The following is a 20963-nucleotide window of genomic DNA, read 5'->3' on the forward strand; positions in this document are numbered from 1 at the left end:
ACCTTTCTGGCTGCCTTCTTTCTTGAACTGATCTTCTCACACTCGGACTTTGTGGCTCTTCATCTTCTGATTCCTCCTCTGTTGTAGAGTTTGATTCTTCCTCTTTTAGCTCAAACTCTATTTTCTCAGGTTCCTTTGGTTGGACTTAATTTTTAATAACATATTCCACCTCTCTGAACACCACATCTCGACTGTACACAACCTTCCTTGTTACTGGGTTCCAAAGCTTATAACCTTTTAAACCATCCTTATACCCAATAAAGATGCAATTTTTAGATTTACTATCCAACTTGGTTCATTTCTCCTTTGGAACTTGTACATATGCATCACATCTAAATACCCTCAGTTGTGAAAGACAGGGTTTCCTACTAGTCCATACCTCTTATGGAGTTTTATCCTCCAATGATGATGAAGGTGATCTATTGACCCGGTAACATGCTGTCTCCACTGCCTCTGCCTAGAATTCCTATCCTAAACCTATACCACTGAGCATGCTTCTTGCCCTTTCCATCAACATCCTGTTCATTCTTTGTGCAACTCCATTTTGTTGAGGTGTATATGGAGTAGTCTTATGTCATGATATACCACACTTCCTACAAAATTCTTCGAATTCCTTATTGCAAAACTCTCCATCGTTATCTGTGCTTGGAACCTTTATCTTCTTCTCTGTCTGGTTTTCCACCAGAGCCTTAAATTCTTTAAACCTCTCAAAGACTTCAGATTTCTTCTTAAGAAAATATATTCATGTATTCCTTGAGAAGTCATCTATAAATGACACATAGTACACAATCTTACCGAGTGATGGAACCTTCATAGGTCCAAATACATCATTGTGCACAAGCTCCAATCTCTGTTTCGCCCTCTTACCACCAGAGGGGAAACATACCCGATTCTGCTTCCCATATACACAATTTTCACAAAAATCAAAATCGAGAGAGCTATTAGTAATACCTTATACCATACCTTTACCATGAAGTATTCGAAGGCCCTTCTCTCCAATTTGTCCAAGCCGTTGATGCCACAACATGGTGTTTTCTCTAGAGACCACTAGATTTTCTTCTCCACTTTTAGGAACCACAAAATTGTTGCACCCATCAGCAACAGTGCTACCTTGCAGCTTGTACAGAGTTCCAATTCAAAATCACCACATCAATACTAGTGCTCCCTAAACCATCTTGCAGGTATCCTTCTCGAACACTGTTTTTACACCTACATCATCCAGCTTGATTACAGAAAAAAGATTTCTGGCTAATGCAAGAATATGCAGAACACCTGGAAGTGTTCTAATCCTTCCACCTTGCAACTTCAACTTTACTTTTCCACGACGAGCAATTCTAGCCTTCCCGTCATCCCCAAAGAAGACATCACCACCATCATATTTATCATACTTGTAGAACCACTCTCTATGGCGAGTGAAGTGAAAGGATGCACCTGAGTCAATCAACCATGCCTTGTTATCTACACATGTACTTGAAGAAGCCAAGTACACATCCCCACCTTCATCTGAGATGGTCTTCGCCTCTACAGAAGGAGCATCATCAGATCCCTTTCCTTTATCAGGAGCTTTAGATTTACAGTCCCTTTTGTAGCGCCCTTCCTCTCTGCATTTCGATCGCACCACCTTTACAAGTTTTCTTGGAGATTTAGATCTCCCTCTAGATTTATATCTCCCACTCGATGACTTATTTTTGTTTCTGTTTTGGGACCATCCTTGTATAGACAATGCATCACCATTCTGTCTCTCCATATTTTTCAGTCTCATCTCCTCCGTCAGCAAGGATGAGACTATTTCATCGAACTGCAAGGCATTTGCATTGCTACCTATTGCAATAACCAGACTATCCCATGAATCTAGTAGAGAACACGACAAATTAATGCACTTATCCTCATCTGAAATTTTCATATAAACAAATGCTAACTAACTTACCATAGTATTAAATGTATTCAGATGCTCTATCACCGTGTCTCCATCTTGCATCCTCATGCTATATATCTTTTTCCGTAGGAACAGTTTATTCACTAGAGACTTAGATTGGTACAACGTCCCTAACTTGTCCCACAAAGCGTTCATCGTAGCTTCCCTGATACATTCAACAATACTAAATCTGAGACACAATCATATTGTGCTCTTTGCATTTCGATCCGACTTCTTCCGTTCTTCATCGGACACTCCTGTTGGTTTAATAACCAGATCTACCATGATCCACTGATCTTTATCCACCAACAGATCCTCCATCTTGAGTTTCCACAACTCAAAAATTTGACCATTAAATTTCTCGATCTCTATCTTTCCATTGCCCGCCATCTTCTTTCACCACCAAAATCGATATCACAGATCTCCCACTGAATAGGGTCTACCACAAGCCCAAGCAAAAACCCTCAACAACAAAGACATGCTCTTGAAGCCAAAATAACTCTGACACCAAATGTAGGTTTTAACCCCATACGAAAATTATCTGCATTTGAATTCTAAAACACATAAAATAAACAATGCGAGAGCATAACACATAAAACACATATACACAGATATTTTCCCCTGGATCCGAAAACCAGGACTACCAGCTTGATTTTCCATTATGCTCCTTTCAGTGTTACAACACACATTTATACATGTGAAAGCATATAATACCATGGAACAAAAACCTTCGCACCCAAAACCATGGACCGAAAACCATCGTGTCCAAAACCATGTGCATATATCATGCACAAAACCATAGGTGGGTTTGCCCAACCTAACATAGTGTCCAAAACAAAAATTTTAAAGTGGGGTTACCTACACCCCTCAAACCCCTGTGATGCCCCTCCCGCTACGTAATCGGCGTAGCAAAGGGGGGGCTTTCCCCCCCTCTAACCCCTTGGTTAACTACGTGGGCTAGTCATGGAAAGAATATAACACAAACCAACAATTCTCATTCCTCAAAGCTCATTCTGAAACACTGAGCTCAGTCATAATCTCCTCAGATTCCTATAGAGACCTCATTTTCTAGGGGGTTACTTCCCCTTCATGATGTCCTTGGATAGATTAGGGTGTAACAAGGTCCTCATTTTGTTTCTCTTCTTCTTCTATTTAATTTTCGCTTCCATGTAGCAAGGAATCCCTGAAGGACATTACTTCTTCATCGATGAGTTCAGCTGGCTCTATCTTTTCCATTCCTTTCGGTGGTCCATGATGTTTTTCCTTATTTTTGTCAAGTGTCTCAGGCAACACCTCTTCTTCTATAGTATCCTTTATAGCTAGCTGAACCCCATGGCTCCTTGTAAATCTCTTAGTAAGGGTGGAGGTGCCATTCTTTGACTTGGGATTTTTACCTGTAATCTCCCCAGTGACCACCACTTCTTCAACCTTTTATTTCTCTTTTTTCTACGACCCACAGGTCCGTAGATCCTTATTTGGCTTTTCTACTAGCTTTTTATCTGTGGACTTTAAAGATTCATAGTCTTCATCTTTTTCCTCCTTCTTCGGCTATGGCCCATGAGCCTGTGGCTTCTTCTTTGATTTTTCGGTTGGTTTTTCCTCTGTAGACTCTAAAGCATCAGAGTCTTTATCTTTGCCTTTCTCCTTTATCTATAGCCCATGGGTCCATGGATTTTTCTTTGGTTTTTCAGGTCACATTTCCTCTGTAAACTCCAAGGAATCAGAGTTTTCATCCTCTGTGAAATAATTCTCAGCCGAAAAACCCTCCCACGTCTTCTTTTTGTCCTTCAAAACCTCTACTAGGATGATTTTCACTAGCCCATCATGATAGAGGTTTTCCTCCAAATTGGCTCATCTTTTCTTAGCAGCTGTCGACATGTTCATTAGAGACACACTTAAATAATATGAAACGTTCAACAATTTATCATGAAAATTTGCAACAAGACGAATGTGAAATAAGAATGCAAGCCCAAAGAAACCTTGACATGTTATATACTTCTACAGGAAAACTAACAGGTGGCAATACTTCTCAAGAAGTCTTGTGAAATCCCTTTTCTCTAGTTAAGGTCTGAATGCTCCTTCCAGAGAAAGGACGTGCACATACCCTTGTTGAAACACTGATTCTTAAACCAACACTCCCCTTGCTATGGAACTTCACATGTGCGAGCCACCAAACGCTCTATTAATCAGAACTAAACATTCTTGACTTCACGCTTCTCTCCATTCAAATTCAGTGCAAAGGAATTCATAACCTATAAATTATGGTTGTTGAATTTTTGAAACAATGGCAACCACCCTACCTTTTCCAGTCTTTCTTTACTGCAGAGGTCAGCTTCCAGAAGTTCAGGGCTTTGTGGCTCGAAGCAGACAGGGGCACAGAGCTTTGACATGTTGAAAGATGGGAGAGATAGGACACATGCAACTCTTCAAAAATATTGTGCTAAGATTTTGCAATGGTTCGCATGACAAGGGATGCGTAATATGGGGAAATATCAGAAAGCACAAATATTTTGAGAAACGGGTCATGATCATGATTATCATCATGATCCAACCTATGGAAGAATATGGAGAGTATACTACTAGTCATGTCAGAATCATGATAATCAGGCATGGAGTGAATATTTATGATGCAATGTTTTACGACTGCATTTTTCTAGAAGGGTAACCATAGCTTAAAATCATACAAATTTTAAAATTAACGCAATTACCCCTTACCTCAATTGTCCTGTAACATAATGTACATTACCGATCTTACCTTCAAACGGTCCAGTACATGGATGATTTGTGCTTGTCCTTGAAATGATAACACACTTAAAAATTAAATCAGATGTACTATTTCATAATTCATGACCTCGACGAGTCATAAAATTTGTTAGTAGTTTATTCAATAATTTTAAACTAATGTTTTGTCTATGACTTTTGTTTTTCAGAAAACCCAAAGTGTTACTGCAGGAAATGGAACTGTGGCTGCTAATCATTCTGCAGGAAATGGAATCGTGACTACTGAACATTCTGGAGGAAATGGACCTGACTTTTGAGCATTCTGCAGGAAATGGAACCATGAATTATGGAACTTCTGCAGGAAATTATTCCACCGGAAAAAAAAAGATAAAAAATAAAAAATAAAAAATAAAAAAATAAAAGAAAAAATAAAACCGCTTCTCCCTCGTTTTTACATAGTTCATTGCACATGATTAAATGTGATGATGTCGAATATGAAATGATTTTAATAGCCATTAAGGTGAATTTTTAACCAATGTGAGACCCATCACCATTAATTAGAGTGAGGACCAAGGTACCCTAATGCATCCTATTGCATGTCAATTGATGAGCTGATGTCGAACCCCCCTTTAGTATCCAACAATCAAGGATCCATAGTGTTGCCCCATTGCTGCTAGTGTGATAACCTTTCATGAGGGAATACAAGCTTCAAGGTGATATAAGACTCTGATCTTTCACCCATATAATTTGTTGATGTCGATGGGCCAAGACTATTAGAAGGAGGGCCTTAAGAAATCCCACATCAATCCAACATGAGCAATCCAAGATTAACTGAAGAAAAATTATTGAGAGGGTTTGAGAGGATCTACTAACCTATAGCTTTAATGGGCCCAAGGCAGTCCATGCTCCTCAGATTTCAATTTTAGAGAGTCTGAAATAATTGGAGAAGAAGACTCCAAGGGGCCTCCTTTTCTGTAACTAGTCCATTGGGCTCGGAAAAAGTAATAAACATGTACCCAATAGACATTCCTCTTATGGTATACTGAGCATGAGGAGGATCAAAGTTACCTCATTGTATCAGCCAAAAATCAAGAAGAGATAGTGGAAGGAATGAATCCTTCTCTCACCATTTCCAGCTCTCTTTTGTTCATAATTTCTTCCACAAATTCCTCAGATTGGGGTTTTTGATATAGTGTGATTTTGTTCCCATTCACCAAGAAGGTAACGTTCCCATCACCAATTGTTTTAACCAAAACATATCCATTATCAAAAACTTTCACAATTTCATGGGGGCCTATACAATGTGTGTTAAATTTCCCTTTAAAGTTCTTAAATTTTGAGTCATACAACAATATCAAGTCTCCCTCTTTGAACTTCTTCTTTTTAATGTATCTATCATGCCATTTATCTCGTTGTTGTTGAATCAAGTCAATATGCTGAAAATCATCTTGGATAATTTCATCCAACTCATTGAGCTACAAGATTCTCTGCTGTTGGGCTTCATTAAGGTGTACACCCAAATCTACTACCATCTTGAATGTTCTGATCTGAAATTCAATGGGCAATAAAACTTTCTTTCCATATACCAATTCATATGGAGAGAAGCTAGTGGTATTTCTCCATGTCATCCTATAAGCCCACAATGCTTCAGGAAGTTGGTCAGACCAATCCTTCTTATGTAATTGCACTATCTTAGTAAGGATTGTCTCGAACTCTTTATTTGTTGATTCCACCTGCCCATTGGCCTGTGGATGGTAAGGAGGGGACTTCTGATGAGTAATATTATATTTCTACACAATTTCCTACATAAGCTTTAGCACAAAAATTGAGTACCTTGATCAGTAACTATCTCCTTAAGTACCCCAAATCTTACAAAATATCATAGAAGAGAAAATCTAGCACTGCTTTCTCCATTGCTCTAGGTAGTTCTATTGCCTCCACCCAGTTCGAGACATAATCAATACAAACTAAAATATAATTCTTACCTTTAGGGTTGATGGGACCTACAAAATCAAGAGACCACCTCTAAAATGTTTCTATGAGAACCTATGGTTGCAAAGGCATCTCATCTAATTGTATAGGCCATACAATTCTCTAGTAGCTATCATAGTTATAGACATACTCTTTAACATCTTTAAAAAGACTTGGCCAAGAGTAACCTAAACAAAGGATCTTATAGGTTGTCCACTTGTCTGCAAAGTGTCGTCCACATGGTTCATCATGACAGACTCTCAACATGTGATACATCCCATCCTCCCTAACACACTTGTGAATAATCAAATAAGGTCGAGTGAAAAAGAGATCTCCCCTAATCCAAGAGTAATCAGTACTTTTCCTAAAAATTCTTTTTTCTGACTAATTGAAAAGTAAGGGGGCAAGTTTCCTATAGCACGGTAGTTGGCCATGTATGCAAACCAAGGTGTTTTGATAGAAATAGCAAACATATTTTCATCAGGAAAGATATCATTAATAGGAACATCCTCACCTGCATGGTTGAGTATAGATAATAAATCAGCTACCTAATTTTCTTTTCTTGGCCTATCCAATACTATGATGTCAAATTCCTACAACAGCAAAAGCCACCTAGTAATCATGCCATTAGTGGCTGATTTGTTCATGAGATATTTAATGGAAGAGTAATCAGTGTGTATGACAACTTCGTGTCCCATGATGTAATGTCTAAACTTATTAATAGTGTAAATTACAGAAGGAATTATTTTTCAGTTACCATGCAATCCAGTTCTATAGGAGTTAAATTTTTACTAAAATAATAAATAACATGGGTTACAGGATCCTCCTTTTGACCCAATCCTTGTCCTATGGATGAATCAGAGACATCAGTCGAAATATGAAAGGTAAATTTCAAATATGGGCTTCTCAAGACAAGATTTGAAGAAATATTTTTCTTGAGTGTATCAAATGCATCTTGATACTCATCATTCCAAGGAAATTCATATGTTTTAGTTAATAATTTAAATAATGGAGAGGTTACGTTTGTAAAATTTTCAACAAAAAATTTGTAGTAGCAAGCATGTCCAAGGAAAACTTGAACTCCCTTTTGATTGGTTGGTGGGGTCATCTTTGTAATGACATCAATCTTTGTCAGATCACCTTTAACTCCTGCAACAGAAACTTGATGACCCAAAAAAATACCTTCATTCATACTCATAAAATGCTTGTCATCACTTAATGAAAGATTATCTTCTCTACATCTCTGCAAAACTTTCTCAATATTTTGTGAAAAGTCTTTGAAAGTATCACCCATAACTATAATATCATCCATATACACCTCTACTCATTCATGTAAAAGGTCAAAGAAAATACCAAGGACCAACCGCTGGAATGTGGCTAGTGTATTGCGTAGACCAAATGGAAATACCCTATATGCATAGGTACCCCAGGGACATGTGAATGTAGTCTTCTTGTGGTCTTCTGGAGTTAACCTAATCCGATTGTATCCATTGAACCCATCTAGGAAGGATAAATATGTTTTTCCTGCTAAAGTGTCGAGCACTTGATCTATAAAAGGGAAGGGAAAGTGATATTTTAAGGTAGCCTTATTTACTCCCCTATAGTCTACACACACTCACCATTTACCATTATTTTTCAGGATAATAACCAGTGGAGATACCAACCGGCTATCTGAGATAGGATGAATGAACCCTACACTTAACAATTTTTGTAATTCATCTTTCACAATTTCCCTTAAAGCGGGGTTCATCCTCCTTTCTTGTTGTCTCACAAGCCTAGATTTTTCTTCTATATAAATATGATGAATACATGTGTCTTGGTAAATTCCTATCATTTATGTATATTCCAAAGAAAATGTGTCTTAAAAGTTTTTCAATGCTTGAATTAATTGTTTTTCCTATTCAGGGGTCAAGGCAGAATTAATATTCAAAGGTTTTTCAGGAAAACTTTTAACTACCTTACTCCCCCACTCATTCATGGAATATGCAGGAAATGAAAATAATAGGGATGAATGTAGTTTGGCTATTGCACTATGCTCATGAAAATCCTTTAGATTAGTAATGATATGTAAATTATGACAAGACTTCCCTTCTACTTGCTGCAAAAAATCAGGATTAGAAATACAACAACTTATCAAATTTTCTTCTAAACATTCTTTAGTGTTGTAACTTAGGCTATTCTCAAAAATGGTTGAGTACGTTCTGAATTATGGTCTTCTTCCTCAACCCAATGTGTATTTTATGATCTTAAGAGGGGTTGAGCAGGGGAATACAAATTAATTTTCTTTTTTTTGGCTCCATGAGTGATGGTCATGTTTCCAGACCTACACCCTATGTAGGCATTTTCCATGGATAACCATGGCCTCCCAAAGATCAAAGGATGCCCTCCTAAGTTGATTTTGGGTTGAAGAAAATAAAAGCTTGTAGGGTACTCCCAAGAATCTATTCAGATGACAATGTATTCTAATATCCATTCTGGCTTTACCTTAGACTTGTCTGCTAGGTCTAACATGGTCAGAGTAGGTAATAAGTCAAAGGATGCTATATGAGATAAATTCTCCATAGTCATCACATTAATGGTTGTACCTAAATCAATTAAAGTGTTCTATATGGGATGTCCACTGATAAAGGTTGTAATGACAGGGATTCCGGGGTCTGCATACTTTTTAGGAATAAATCTGGTGGACATTAAACTTGCGAGCTTTCCACCTAATTGAATTATAGAGAGTTCTCTATTTTGTCTTCCTGGACTCTCAGTACATTGCTCACTCATTATTTTGGCATAAATTGAGATACCCTTAATTGCTTGCAGTAACAGAATCTTAATGCACACAATTCTTATTTCAGACACAAGATCTAACTCAGGTTGTTTTAATTTCGTTTCCAACCTCTCTGGAAAAGGAGGTTGTACCGTACGAGATGAGGAAGGTTCTTCTCGCCTTGAAGTAAGTTGTTCTATTGGTTTAGGCGTGGTTTCAACTTTAGGCATCTATATAGTATATTCCTACATAATCTCTTCAATTATTCTTAGCTAAGTCACCACTTTTCTTGATCTAAGCTAGATTTCCATTAGCGACACGAGAAATTCCTGTAACACAAGGACATAAATTTTCTGCAATGACTGTGGTGCAATATAATAGGTAGGAAAAGTGGGATAAGTGACCAATCAAATTTTGTGAGTAGATTGGTTGGTTTTATTGTTGGGGTTAGACAGTGGATGGGCAGGAAGTTGCATAGGACAAGGATGATTTGGTGGGGCAAGCAACTGAAGTTGTTGCTGTTGAGCTTGAATCATTTTCTGTTGTGTGGGCTATGATGGATAAAAGTTTTGAGAGGGAAAATTTCTTGTAGTAGGGTAAGAGAAGCTCCCCTACCAAGCCTGCGAAGGCATTGGAATGTTCCAAATCTGATTCCAAGTATAAGGAACTTGACCGTGTGATTGATACATACCTGTAGCATGTGGTTGCCATGGTATTTGAGGTGTCATTGCATAAAGTACATTGAAAACCCCCTAATCTCCTAGATATGCTCCTTTAATTTTAGGAAGTGAATGACATTGATCAGTGGAATGCTCAGCTTCACAGATTTGGCATACATCTATACTATTTGCAGTACATTCCCTCAAGGCATGCTTCTTCCTGCATTTCAAGAAGAACACGGCCAGGGATTTCTCCAGTTCCCCCTATTTCTCCTATTTCTTCTTAACCTACAAAACATCTAATTATGAAGATAAAGTGCTAAGAATATCATTTTTAGAATTTTCAAATAGATTACCCATTTCAGCTCTGGTTACTCTAGTTCCAGCAAATGGCTTAACAAGCCTGGAAGAAGTATCTCACGTTCCTCCTCCAACTTTAGAATTTCCAATTGAATATCACCGACATAGCTCACATACCTGATCATATCCTAACTTTGATATGTCACCTCCTCCCATTAAGTGCAAAATCTCCAGAGATTTTGTTATAATTGCTCTAAGAAAATTTTTTCTTTTGGTGTATTTTCTTATTTGATTCATCTTGGATCTCTGTAGATTGTACTGAAATATTTCCACCAAATCCTCAAGACTCACCCCCTCCTTCTATGTCAAGCAAAATATTTCTTCTCTGAGGTCCCTAGTCTTTCAATTATATTAATATTTCTTCAATAATACCTTTTCATTTCATCCTAGGTTGTAATGGAGTTTGTAGCCAACCCCATAATCCACTACAGAGATGCATCCTTCAATTTTGCACGAAACAACTTCAACTTCTAAGCACTGGAAGAATAGTCATAGCTCCTGCATAACACGTTGAACTTAAACAAAAAAATCATCAGGTTCTCCATTGGAGACTCCACAAAAGTTAGGAAAACTCGAGGGAGGAATATTATTCATCTGAGTTGCTCCACTAGTCTCCCTGATAAGGAATTCAAATGTGACCAGTTCCTCCATTTTATTGCTAGTTCCTTCTTCATGAGCCATTCTGGACCAAAAGGAAGTAGGAACTTTGTAAACTATAGATTTTGTGGAATCAATGGTTTGAAATTCTGTTTATTAATTAGGATTAAAGAGGAATTATTTTTCAGGCTAAACACTGAGCAAAGATGTTGTCTTTCTTGTGAGGGGAGTTTCTAAATGGGCAGCAACAAATATTTTCTTTCAGAAGTTTCTACTATGGAAGTAGGAATATGTTTTGAGCTCTTTTAAGGACGAGAGACCTCCCACCTGGAGTCTTCTTCCCTTGTTGCCTTGTTTCTTGCAAACTTCTTTTTCCTTTCCAGTGTATTAGTAAATGAAGTGGTGCTCACACCAGGACAAAAGAAATTTGTAAATATTGGACCCTATCATGTATTCTGTAAACAAATTTGAAGAAAACTACTTACCAAACAATCACAACACGCCTTTGGTGAATTTCTGACCTCTACAGGTGTATAGGATTTTCCCTTGTATTACCACTTCGACTCCCTGATTAGTGAAAATTTCAAACAATATAAACAATACTAAAAAAAATTAGTTTTATCCCTTAGCACCTCCCCAATGATGGTGCCAAAATGTTGAGTGATATAATAGAATTATAATTTGTCAACATAAATCATCAATCCATGGATGGTAAGCTTGTGAGATTCTATGCAAGATATATGCAGGATTAATACCTTGAGCGCTTACTAATCTAACCAGTCAACCATACACTAAACTAATGCCTCTTTCACGGATCAACATTTAGCGGCAAAGGCTATGGAGTGGATGGGAACATCCCTTTATAGCTCTTAGTATTGCTGATGTTGATTAGAAAAGATAAGAAATGAAACTTACATCAATTAAAGAAATCACTCAACAATGTAAATCAAATATTGATTGAATGAAATCAACACATTAGCATGAAACTTGTTCATTCAATCATTTGTTGCTCATATATTAGAGAGAGTACATTAGCTGTGTAAAAAAATTATTACTACATAACAGAATTAAAATACACACACACACACTATACTAAGGGAGTTGTGAGCAAAGGGGGCCCTCCCTCACTCACAACCCCTTCAAAATTAGAAGAGATTTCTAAGTTAAATAGATAGAACATATAATATTATATTAGTCTAAAAATGTTAAAGTCGAGTACAATATAATATATTCTATTAGTCGAAGGAAACTGAAACCGATCACAATATAAAATAGAGTTGAATTTGTACAAGTGCAAAAGGCAATATGTGGCTTGAAATAAGGAAAACTACTAATCTGACCCATTAGCTAATAGTACTGGTACAAAGTGTCAAAATTATCTATACTGAGTCTAATCCATGACTGAAAGCTTGGATTAGATGAAATTCTTTACATAGATGGAGTTTTCATTAATATGAGCAACGAAAAGAGGTCTGAAAAACTTGGCAGTTTTGTTGGCATATTTGAAACACCTGATAGGACAACATCCCTGTATGACAAATTCCCCACAATACCATGTTCTTGTTTGACATGGAAATAAGTGGAATGTGGCTAACCGCCGATTTTGCTGCAAGAAATCTGGGTCGTTGGATGGAATCTACATCTGTAGTAATTTCACAACGTCTGCAAGAAATATGATCGCATGAGATGATTGTATCAAATTGTTGGACTGTTTCAAACCAAAACAAATCTGCATAAGAACCCTAGATTAGTTGGCATGATAATTCAATAAGGAGATAGGTAGCTTAGGGAATGATTAAGATTAAGGTAAAAGACACTTTTTTTGTTAATTTGCATACCTCAAGCATATAACACCCTTTTGGCCAAAACCTATATGTTATAACTAAAATAAAAGTAATAGGAGTGAAGGATAGTTCAAAATGGGAAAGGTAAAGTCTAGGAAAGGTGTCAAATTAGGAAAAACCGAGCCTGAACATAATACTTGAAAAAAATTAGAAAACTAAACAATAATATAATAACTAATTGTAAAGTTTTCTTGATGATCTTAAATTATTTACTTAAGCACTTGGTCTTTGCAAGAAAAGAGAAACTAGTGAGGAAATGAAGCATAAAAACATAACAATAGGAAGCTAATGAAAAAAAAATATAAGAACATAGTATTGAAATTTAAGAAAATAGAAACAAATAATAGTTTATATTACACTCACACCACCAACGGGGACCCTCCAACTGGAACAAGGTCTAATTACTCATAGAAGTTAGAGATCAATGGTATACATTTCTCATTAGATCACAGCCATAGCAGTAGGCATGATTTTATTGATAGAATAGTGATACATAATCAAGAGAGCCAACATGGATAACAAAAACATTGACATTATGTCAATATCTCATTGATTATCTATCTTACCCCTTCCATAAAATATATCACAACATTTTAGATAACTCTTAAGAAACAAAAAATTCATAATTTCATTTCATGAATTATGGCCATGATATCTGAGTAAATAAATTTGAAAACTAAATTAATTATATTTTGAATGATTTTAGGATAAAAAATGATCCTAGATTTATTAAAACTTATCTCCTTCACACAAATTTTCTAAAAAATAAGTTGTTCTAGCTTTCTTGCTAATTGTGCATTGAATAGAACATAATCAGACCATTCATTCATGAAATCTGAAAAATAGTGCTCCAAAGAACCAGAAAATTCTCCCAAACCATAACAAATTAGAGGAAGCTTCATCCATGGATCCTAAATGAGCTCATTATCCAAAAAATGAATGTTTTGGTTTTTGAAATTCATTTTTATTTGCTACAAAACTGCATCTGAGGTTGATTGTTAAATATTGTTTTGTTCATATTTGGATCTCATGCTAGAGGTTCACACATGTGAGCTAGGTGACCCTTGACCAACAAAAATCTATATTGGAGATTTTAGAAAAAAAAATCCATGTGCTCAATTTCCTTCTAGAATGGTGTTAATATGAAAACTTGGATGAAGATACAAAAACTGAATTGTAAAACTGTCTTTAGTAAAATCCAGAATATTTATTCTTAATTCATTAAAAATAAAGGAAATAATGATAATAAACTATGTAAACATGTATGAGGGTGTTTCATATGTTTCTATAGAAAAATGGTTAAAATGGGTGAGTGGAATGATGTGAAAATGAATGGTTTAAATAGTAAGATTAGGAAAATTTAGAGCCTCAACAATATTGCCAACATCTCCTTCTCGTAAATAGGTATTTGTAAATACTTCCCCTTGATTGGATGGCTTTCAAAAGAAATGGTTCTTCCTTCATGCATTAAACCAACAACAATGCCATTTCCTGAGGCATCACACTCCATAGTAAAGGTTTATTTGAATCTACTATAGCTGATATTAGAGCTTCACACATTGCCTCTTTAAGATGTTAAAGTCACTTAATTTCTTCTAGAGTCCAAACAAATGCATCTTTCTTCTATAATGTTGTAGTGGCGCTGCTATTTTCCCATAATTCTTAACAAATCTATGATAACTACATCTTAACCTGAAAAGTCCCAAAGATACTTAAGGTTGTGGGTATTTTCCATTCCTTTATTGTTTTAATTTTGTTAGGTTCTATCTCAAAACCTTATGAGATATAATATGACCCACATATTCCACTTCTTGTATGCGAAATAAACATTTGGATGGTTTTGCATACAATTATTTCTCCCCTAATAGTTTGAGCACCATGTTAACATGTTGAACATAACCTTTTGAAGACTTACTGTAGATTAGTATATCACCAAAAAATAATAATATAAATTTTCTAAGGAAGGGTTAGTAAATGGAATATATCAAACTTTAAATGTGGAAGGTGCATTAGTAACTCTAAAAGCAATAAACAAAAATTCATAATGACCTTAATGAATTTTGAATGATATTCTTGGAATGTATTTTGTATTGATTCTAATTTGATGATATCATGAGAGAAGATCCAACTTTATGAAGTAAATTGCTCCATCTAGTTCATACAATAATCCATCAATGACAAAAATGGGAAATTTATATTTAATACTGAACTTATTGAGGTCTCTATAATCGAGACACATATGCCATGGTCAACTCGTCTTGTGCACCAACACTACCAGAGAAGAGAAAAAACTTTGGCTAGGTTTAATGATACCTCCTTCCATTTTCTACAACCATTCATCAAATTTCACTCTTCTGGGCATAGAAATATCTGCAAGGTTTGATGTTTTGAGGAACATTTCCTGGAATCTATTCAATTGCATCATCATGATTGTGAATAGGTGTGATACCTTTGGGATCCTCAAATACCTTGGAACAATTGTCAATGACCCTTTGGATATTTTGAGAAATGCAAGACTCAGATGTTGGAACATCAGTGTGCATAATTGTGAAATTACCCTCGTTGTCCCTTCTTCAATATCTTTGTCATTCCACTAGAGTTGATTATGTTCCCATGTTTCTATCTAATACCCAGTTATTCAATTTTCTTTCCTTTTGAGAAAAAAAACAAGAAACATTCTTGAAAATTGAAAGCTATCATCCACAAAGATTCTAACAATTGGACTCCTAATACAACATCAACACCACATATTGGAATGGTAAGAGTGGAATATTCAATACATATTGCCCCATGGTTAGATTGATATTATGGAAGTTCCCTGAGTAATTTATAGTTCCTCCATTTTCAACCATCACTTGACACTCTAGTGCTAGATATAGAAATTAATTCAAATCGCTGGTTATCTTACAATGGATAAACTTATGGGTACTACCTCAATTAATTAACACCATTACCTTTTTCTTCTTGACATATCCTTCTACCTTAAGAGTTTGACGAGTGGTAATTCCTGCCAACACATTACAATATATGGCCAGACTCATTTCTTCTTTTTCAACCCTTACGGTTGGTTCCTGGTGTATATCTTTTTATTGAGATGTTTCTTATTCCTTTTCTTCCTCCTCTTAAATTCTACATAAAATAATTTATTCTCTACACACTTTTCACCATTAGTGTATTTTATATCACATTTTTAACAAAGTCCTTTTACTATTTTTTCCTCCAGTTTTTGTGGTGTCAATCTTGTAGGTTGTGGGAGGCTAGGAGAGGCCACACATCCATCTTTATACTTATTAGTGATACACCTCCTTGTTGCCATAATTTTGATTTCAATGTTTATTGCCACCTTGAATTCATTCTCTGGTGACTTAGGTTCTAAAAGGAAAGCCTCATTTTGGATGTTATCCTTTAAAGTTTGTAGGAAAAAATCAATTAGATGCTTGCCTAGAATATCATTTACCTTGATATTTACTCTTTGGTTTTCCTTAATGTGCTCCTCAAATGAACCATTTTGTTTGACATTTATCAATTGGCTAAATAAGGTACTTATCTTTGTATTCTTATAATGTGATATGAATTCCCTTGTAAAAATTGTCCAAGTGACAAACGATTTATAGGAACAAAGCCATTAATACCACACAAACTGATAGGGTTCTAAATGTAAATATGAAATGCGTACATTTTTTTTGCATTGGACATTGTGTAGATCAAAGAATACTCCATCAATAGTATCCATGTTACTGGATTCTTTCCATCAAACTTACTCATATCAATCTTTGCAATGTCATTGGTATTCAACCAAAAGTTTGAGTCTTTAAAAGCATGATTCACATTTGTTTTTTTTCATCATGAGTTTCATGGACTACCTTGTCACGACTAGGATGCCTTTCTTGTACCAATGTTTCCAAAGCTTCCTTCACACCTTCCATGTCTACTTTCAAACATTCTATATCCCCTTTAAAACCATCAATGGCATCTTTTATTTCATCCTTAGTTTCTCTTTGTGAGAGTCATATTTGTTGCACTTGGTCTCGTAATTTTGATATATCATGGTGGCTTTCTTCCTCTTGATGCATAATAGTAGAGAATTGTGAGGGATTACTGAGAGTAGATTTTTATTTATTTTTTGGATGCATTTTGGAACCAACTAACAATATATGTGTTACACTATGCTTTCTGAATCACTTGAAACTAATTTTTCAAGCAAAACTTATGCAAAATTAAAATTACACACCTTTTATAGCTTGATTTATAGCTTGATGATAAGGTTGAACTTCAAAGGTCCAAAAGTTCATTTTGTGATATTCCTCTATGTATTCTTTACAACTCCACTAGTTTGACTAGTATTGGATTCATCAAGGTAAAGTTATGCCAAATATCCCACGAAGTCTTGATTTTGAACTGGTTCAGTAAAGGGAAAGTATACAAGATACAATGTGTTTTAGTTTTAACCTTCGGCCCTAAAAATATTCCTGAAATACTACAATCTGTTATTTTTTTTTAAATTTTACAGAATTCAATTCTAATATTTCAAGAGAAGGTTGTGACCATTTTCCTAGGGACACCTTTCTAAGACTCATTTTGGGAGCATATTGAAACCCTAAATTGCTTAGAAATAATGTTGGGGACTATAGAGAATCAAGATCTGAAGGTTTTTCACAATGTTCATCAAGATTTTGACTCCACATGGCCAAAATTTGAGCTTTTGATGCCTTGCAGGAAAAAAAAAAAAATAAAATAAAAGAAAAAAAAATAATATAGGGAAAATACCAATATGTCCCATTTGAAGCAGAAAAATGCTAGAATCCATAGCTTTGGTACAAAATATTATTTAATCATATCACCAAAAGGGAAGAAAATATAGATCAACAACTTAAAAATATTCCTCTTCGAGGGGGAAACCTCCATTTACACCACATAAATGAACCATTCTTTGATTATTCAAATGAAAAGGCCTCCCTGGTATATATAGGAGTCTAAAGGGTCAAAATATACTTAGGTACTGCATAAAAATAATAATGTAAGGGTTCAAAAATAAATATAGTGGGATTCTATGGGTGCAACAATAACAATGTGGGAGTTACACTAGTATTAAAGGAACCTAACAATATCTGTAAGAAGAGATATACAAGAGGTGACCAAAAGGATTTTCACTAAATGGTAAGAAAGAAATTGTATGCGGGTTAAAAAACTTCTATGTAACCGTTAAAGAAATAACTAGGGATGGGTGAATGCATGGAGATGGGTTACACTTTTGGGCCAAATGTGGCAATGAAATTTCAATTGTTTCCTATTTTATCGACTTGGATCCCTCAAAATTCATATAATGACTGTCAATTTTGATTCAAAGTAAAATGAAAAATTGTCAAGAATTATATTGTTGTCGTAATGATATTTTTTGTACAAATATCTAGTGTCATGTAATATGTCAATTTTTCATTACATGAAATTCTTTTCCTTGCACATTTTCACACATATTAAGAGGTATGTGTGTGTTCATGTATAATAAATTAGTCTCAAATGTGTGATTATAGATATATATATATATATATATATATATTATATATATATATATATATATATAATATATTATATATATATATATATATATATATATATATCTATATATATATATATATATATATAATCATGATCTACATAAATAAAGCTACGTTTTTCATATTAATTATTTTTAATGCAATATTTATTTTTAATTTTTTTTAATTTGGCGAAGTAATATTTCAATTGAATTTTGGAAACACGTTTGTTCATGTAAGGTTTTTTTTCAACTACTTAAATAAGCTAAAAAACCAAGAGTACCCTTCTCAAGAGGACTCGTGAATGAAGGAAGTGGTGTTTTTTGAAATTTTTTTGTTCTGTATATTTTATTATATTGATTTTTATTCAACCTCTTCAGAAATATTTAAAAATGTTTCAAGCATTATGTTTGAAAGAAATTAGATGAAAAATATCAGATGGATTTGAAAATTTCAAACTCATATGCCATTGGATATGAGATTCCTTCATGAATCAAACATGGTCAACTCCGCCACCAAGGACAAATTTTACCTAAGCCTGTTGGGCTAGAAAATGGTGTTGTAGGAAATTTTGTAAAAGATGTGCTGAAATTGTGGATTTTAGGACTTCAAAGGCTCAATTGAGGTTTTATATTTGAAAACAAATATATCGATCGAGAGTTTTCTAAACCATGAATTGAGGCATATACATGGTTAAGAGGCGCTCGATCGAGCCTTTATAAAAAAAATGAATGATCTAAAATTTAAGATTTTACCACATTTTAAAATTTTAATTTTATTAGAATTTTTGTTATCATGTCATGTAGAAACCTTATTATATTCAATGTTAATATTAAATTTATCAATTCTCAATTAATATATTAGTAATATCTTTAATATATTATAAAATTTTCTATATTATAATAACTACTAGCACAACTTGTTAGGCCCCTATACAACCAGTGTAACCCCTTATTCTTATTAGTACAACCCACCTATTATATTGATGTACCCATGTAGTGCCCATATTGTTACTAATATGCCCCATAGAAGCTCACTATTGTTATTATTGTGCCCTTACATTATTATTGTTATGTCGGCTCTAGTTATGTTATGACCCCTTAGACTCCTATATATAGAAAGGAGGTATTTTCATTTGTATCATCCAAGAATTGTTCATTTATGTAATGTAAATGAGGTTTCCCCCTCGAGGAGGCTGAATTCTAAGGCGTTGATCTATCTTTTCTATCTTTTCTTGAGTTGGTTTCATAACATTTGGTATCAGAGCTTTGGATTCTAGGGTTTTGTTGCTCCAAATAGGTCATCGTGGCATTTTCGCTCTAACTTTTTTTCTGTGACGTTTCAGAAGTCGCAAAAAAAACTGTTTGAGAAGAAATCACGCTGAATCGTGGGTCCGAATTTTAGAGCTTTTTGCACAATATTTGTGGAGATATGATCTGAGGAAGTTGGTCTTTTTGCAGATTCCTGAATTGAATTCAAAATAGGTGACCAGGGGAAAATAGTCATAACTTTATGTATGAGCATTGGAATTGAAATTTTGTAAGAAGGTACAGAAAGAGGACGGACTATAGTTTCTTGTATGCATTTTTTAGATCCATAGGTCAAAAAATTGACACGTGGCACTTCTTACAAGTTCGCTCTTCTCGAAAGGTCTATAATCAGGTCATCTTGGGCGATTATGCATAACTCTTATCCAATTTGGATTATACTGGTGGCTTTGGAAAGAGGACATAGAGGACTACTATGGGTAGCAATTTCGGAACTTAAATATCCACTAGTACAGAGTTATAGTGGTTTCAAGTTCGAGGTCCTAAAATCAAGAAAAAGCAAGATGAGGAAGTTTGATGGCAAGGATCCGGTAAATTGGATACTTTAGATGGAGCAATATTTTGATCTACATGGTGTACCACTGTTACGAAAGGTATGTATTGCATCTTCATATTTAGAAACAGATCAATTTTTATGGTATAAAGGGCTTTGTTCTCGTAAAAAACTTGTTACATTGGTCAATTTTCACGAAGGAAATGATAGCACATTATGAGGATACAAAGAGCAAAACCTTCTTTAGAGCAACACCACAACAATTGGAAAGACTAAAAGGGATTTGTGACATATTTGAAAGTAAAATTATGGCAACAAGGAAGTCTACCCCTCACAACTATAAATATGGACATGTTGTTCCTCCTAGCCATCCACAACCTACAAGGGTTACACCACAACAATTGGAAGAAAAAAGAGAAAAAGGGCTTTGTTACAATTTTGATAGCAAATGCACTAAAGGTCATAAGTGTGCTGAGAAGAAATTATTTTACATAGAGTATGAAGAGAAGGAAGAAAAGGATCAAGAAACATCAAAAGAAGAGGATATATGCTAGGACCTGACCCTAGAGAAAGAAGAAATGAATCAGAACATATCTTGTAAACTATTGGCAAGAATGACCACTCCTCAAACTCTCAAGATAGAAGGAAATATCAAGAAGAAAAAGGTGCAAGAAGTGAAAGATCACATCAAGAAAGAAGAAATGAATCCAACCATATCTCGTAATTCACTGGTCAGAATTACCACTCCTCAAACTAGCGAGACAGAAGGACATATCAAGAAGA

This window comes from Pinus tabuliformis, chromosome X (genome assembly GCF_031772625.1).
Source record: "Pinus tabuliformis cultivar Carrire ecotype Pingquan chromosome X, CPIR1, whole genome shotgun sequence".
Lineage (NCBI taxonomy): Eukaryota > Viridiplantae > Streptophyta > Pinopsida > Pinales > Pinaceae > Pinus > Pinus tabuliformis.